The 4,655-nt window shown below is 30.7% G+C and overlaps 1 non-coding gene across 1 annotated transcript; it reads left to right on the forward strand.

Annotated features, from left to right (window-relative positions):
• The first annotated feature begins 4,300 nt into the window (after positions 1–4,300).
• LOC131828391 (U6 spliceosomal RNA) lies at positions 4,301–4,404 on the forward strand. Its single transcript, XR_009352406.1, has one exon. It is a non-coding gene; the product is annotated as a U6 spliceosomal RNA (small nuclear RNA).
• Positions 4,405–4,655: the final 251 nt, after the last annotated feature.

Raw genomic sequence — 4,655 nt, forward strand, 5'->3', positions numbered from 1 at the left:
ACTGGGAGGAGGGGCTAGGTTGTTATCATAAACAGATCTTCTATGGTGCTAATTATGTTCTATTTCTCAAAATCTTTAAGTTAAAAAAGTTTTCAAATTTATATCTAGATAGATAGATAGGTAAATGATAGATAGACAGATATGCCAGAAGCTGCAATGCTAGGCTAAGACCAGGCTTCAAAGGGCTTTTCTATTCTCTACTAAATACTTTAAACCATTCATTATATCATAGCTCAGTGTTCAAATCTCCATTTGTTTCCTCAGTTTCCTAATATTTATCTTAAGGTGACCTGATCCAGACTTTTGATCACCTTTGTCTAAATATTTCTATTTTAACAAAGTCCTTTTGAACACTCAGAGACTAAAACTTAGAAAAAGACTCTGATTGTTATCTCACTAGAGTGGAAAATATATAGTTACTCATTAACTAATGATATCCATGTCTACATTAGATCCATGACATTTTTATTTCTTGGGAGCTTTTGGCTAAATGAATTTTTTAAGCTTCCTTTAAATGGAGCTTTAAGCCATCGCCACATGAATAAAATTAAAGAACTAAATGAAAACAAGCCAAGTATTTACAGAGTAATTATAATGTGCAGTGGAAAGAGTACAATTCTGAAATCATAAAGCCTAAATTAGTGTGATGCATCTTTACCAGCCATGTAATCATAAACCAGTTATCTAAATGTGTTAGCCTCAGTTTTTTCACCCATGAAATGGTGATGATAATACTTATTATGCAGAGTTGTTGTGTGGATGTAATGAAGCATGGAGCATGAGAGTCTCATATTCCATGCTAAAATGATAGCTATTTTTATACTTATAATAATTCTAATAATAGTAATTAAATTGTTCAAAATGATAATATTCATTTATATTGAGGCATTGTATTGACTATTCATAGACACATTTACCAAAATAAATTTCATTTTACTTTACCCCCTCTGAGGATATATATTCCCTAATTCAATATGAATCTCATTATGAATAATAATTATCATGATAAATATGCAGATTTTTCTTCTATTTATTTTTAGGGAAGTATCCTTTACTGTTGAACATAAAGAAACTTAAGCAAGTCTGTCTTATTCAAAATTTTCATGCTGCTTTCTTATGAAACTAGATTATAGAGTTGTATGAAATAAATTCATGCAGTTAAGACATTTATGTTTGGAAAACTGGGTGGTCAGTTTAGTATTTCAAAAGAAGATTTTAAATTTAAACCTTAAAACTGAGCTCTTTCAGCCTTATTTATAGACCATCCTTCATGCTTCATAAGTATTCCTTCATTGTAAACTAACTAATAGTGTTTGTCACAGTGTATATAACTACAATGGATTTTATATTCTATTATTTCAGAGTTAGTTGCAGTTTCTACTTCCTTAATTCCTTTTTTGAAAAATAGATTAATTCTACAAAAAGTTTTTTCGAGCTTTATTGAAAAATAATTGACATATTATAATTTGTAAATTTAAGAAATGATTTCTTATAACACTGCAAACTTTTAACATTGTGTAAATTCTGTACCATTTGATAAATTGGTATACATCTGTATTGCAATATAATCTACATAAAAATGTTAATACATCTACTATCTCATATAGTTGCCTCTGTTTTTTATGCATGTATTGTAAGGAATTTTAAGATCTACTCTCTTAGCAACTTTTATGTATATAGTACAGTAGAGATAAACTTCAGAGGTCTTGTGGGTTTTGTTCCAGACTGCCTCAATAAAGTGATTATCTCAATCAACTAAGTCAAATCATTATTATTTTTTTTGGTTTCCCAGTGCAAATAAAAAATTATGTTTCCCAGTGCATATAAAAAATAAACACTATACTGTACTGTTCAAAAGCATTATGTCTTTAAAGAAAAACAATGTATATACCTTAAGTAAACTAGTTCTGAGTTTTCAGTGGGTCATAATTACTGATCACAGATCACCATAACAAATACAATAATAATGAAAAAACTTGAAATATTGCAAGAATTACCAACATGTGACAGAGAGACACAAAATGAACAAATGTTTAGAAAAATGGTGGCAGCAGACCTCTTTTATACAAGATTGCTATAAACTTTCAACTTGTAAGAATGTGATATATGTAAAGTTTAATAAAGGGAAGCACAATAAAAAAGTATGTATATATTATTAACTATGATCATCATGCTGTACATTAGATCCCCAGAACTTTTTCATATTATAGTTGCAAGTTTGTGCCCTTTGACCACCTTATTCCACCCCAGGTTCACCTCTTGTCAACTCAACTCTAAGTTTCCATTAGTTTGCTTTTTCTTCAGATTCTGTATGTAAGGGATATCATAATACATAAATTAAAAAATATATATAAAATCTTTGAAATATTTCACTTAGTATAATACCTTCAAGATCCATCCATGCTGTTGTAAAAAGCAGTATTTCTTAATTTTTCATGGTTAAGTAGTATTCCATAGTATATATTTACCATACTTATTTTATTCATTCATCCATTAATGGATACTGAAGTTATTTCCATCTCTTGCTTAGAGTTAATAATTTTATAATGAACATAAGAGTGCAGATATGTCTTCGAATAGTGACTTCGTTTCCTTTAGATATATACCTAGAAGTGGGATTACTGAATCATATGGTAATTTTACTTTTAATAATATGAATAGTCTCCATACTGTTTTCCATACAAATTTATATCCCTATCACAGTGCATAAGTTCCCCATTTTCCCCAATATTTACCAAAATTTGTTAGTTTTAATTTTTTGGTAGTATATATTCTAATAGGTAGTAATATTGTGTTTTTCAGAGGTAAACAACAACATAATGAATTTGCCCTGAGTTTTTACATTGAGCACTTTTTAATGCTCCTGTTGGTCATTTATATAACTTTTTTGAAAAAAAAAGTCTATTGAGATCCTTTTGCTATTTTTTAATGATATATTTTTTTCTATTTGTATCTCTTGATTATTAACCTCTTTTCAGATATAAGATTTGTAAGTATTTTCTTCCATTCTGTGGATTGTGTTTTCATTCTCTCTCTCTCTCTCTCTTTTTTTTTTTTTTTGGCAATGCAGAAACTTTAGTTAATGTAATACCATTTATTTATTTTTGCTTCTTTTGCTTCTGTTTTTGGCCTGGTATCCAAAAACTATTGGCAAGACCAATGTCAAGGAGAATTTTTCCTATGTTTTCCTTTAGGAAATTTAGTTTCATGCATCACATTTAAGTCTTTGATCTATTTCAAGTTAAGATTTATGAGTGATATAAGCTTCCAGTTTCATGCTGGTTTATGTGACTATTCAGTTTTAAATATCATTTATTGAACAGACTATCTTTACCCATTATATATGTTGGCCCCTGTCAAATATTAGGTGACTGTATGAAAGGATTTATTTCTGGACTCTCAAATCTGTTCTACTTGTTTATTGGTCTGTTTTTATACCAGTATACTTTATTGTTTTGAGCATGAGGGCTTTGTAGTATTGTTTCAAATCAAGAAGTGTAATTTCACTTCTTCATTCTTTCTCAGAACTGCTTTAATTATTTGTCTTTTATGGTCTCATATAAATTCTAGGATTCTTTACTTACTTCTGTAAAAAAATAATATTGGATTTATTATTTATTTTTTTTTTTTTAAAGATTTTATTTATTTATTCGACAGAGAGAAATCACAAGTAGGCAGAGAGGCAGGCAGAGAGAGAGAGAGGAGGAAGCAGGCTCCCTGCTGAGCAGAGAGCCCGATGCGGGACTCGATCCCAGGACCCCGAGATCATGACCTGAGCCGAAGGCAGCGGCTTAACCACTGAGCCACCCAGGCGCCCCTAATATTGGATTTATTAAAAGATTTTTTATTTATTTATTTGACAGAGAGAGATGACAAGCAGGCAGAGAGGCAGGCAGAGAGAGAAGAGGTAGCAGCTTCCTGCTGAGCAGAGAGCCTGATGCAGGGCTCGATCCCAGGACCCTGGGATCATGACCTGAGCCGAAGGCAGTGGCTTAACCCACTGAGCCACCCAGGCACCCCTAACATTGGATTTTTGATAGGAATTGAATTTACAGATGGTTTTTGGTAGTATGGACATTTTAACAATGTTAATTCTTACCATTCATAAATATGAGCTATCTTTCCATTTATGTCTCCTTCAATTTCTTTATCAATGTCATAGTTTATGGGGTACATATCTTTCATCTTCTTAGTTAAATCTTATCCTAAGTATTTCATTAGTTTTGATGCTATTGTGAATTAGATTGTTCTCTTTATTTTTTCAGATAGTTCATCATTAGAGTGTTAAAATGCTCGTCTTGTGCTTACTTTGGCAGCACATATACTAAAATTGGAATGATGCAGAGATTAGCTTGATCACTGAACAAGGATGACATGAAAAACTGGGAAGCATTCCATATTGGAAAAAAAAAACGAAACAAAACAAAATTCTTGTCTTTTATATATTGATCTTGTATTTGGCAGCTTTACTAAATTTGTTTATTCAAAATTTTTTGTGAATTTTTTAGGATTCTTTTACATGTAAGTTCATGTTATTAAAAAAAAGAAAATTTTACTTCTTCCTTTTTTTTTTTTTTGAGTCTTTTATTTCTTTGTGTTCCTTGTTTCTCTGGCTAGGACATCCAGTACTATGTCAAATGAGAGTAGTGAAAGTG

This window comes from Mustela lutreola, chromosome 3 (genome assembly GCF_030435805.1).
Source record: "Mustela lutreola isolate mMusLut2 chromosome 3, mMusLut2.pri, whole genome shotgun sequence".
Classification (NCBI taxonomy): Eukaryota; Metazoa; Chordata; class Mammalia; order Carnivora; family Mustelidae; genus Mustela; species Mustela lutreola.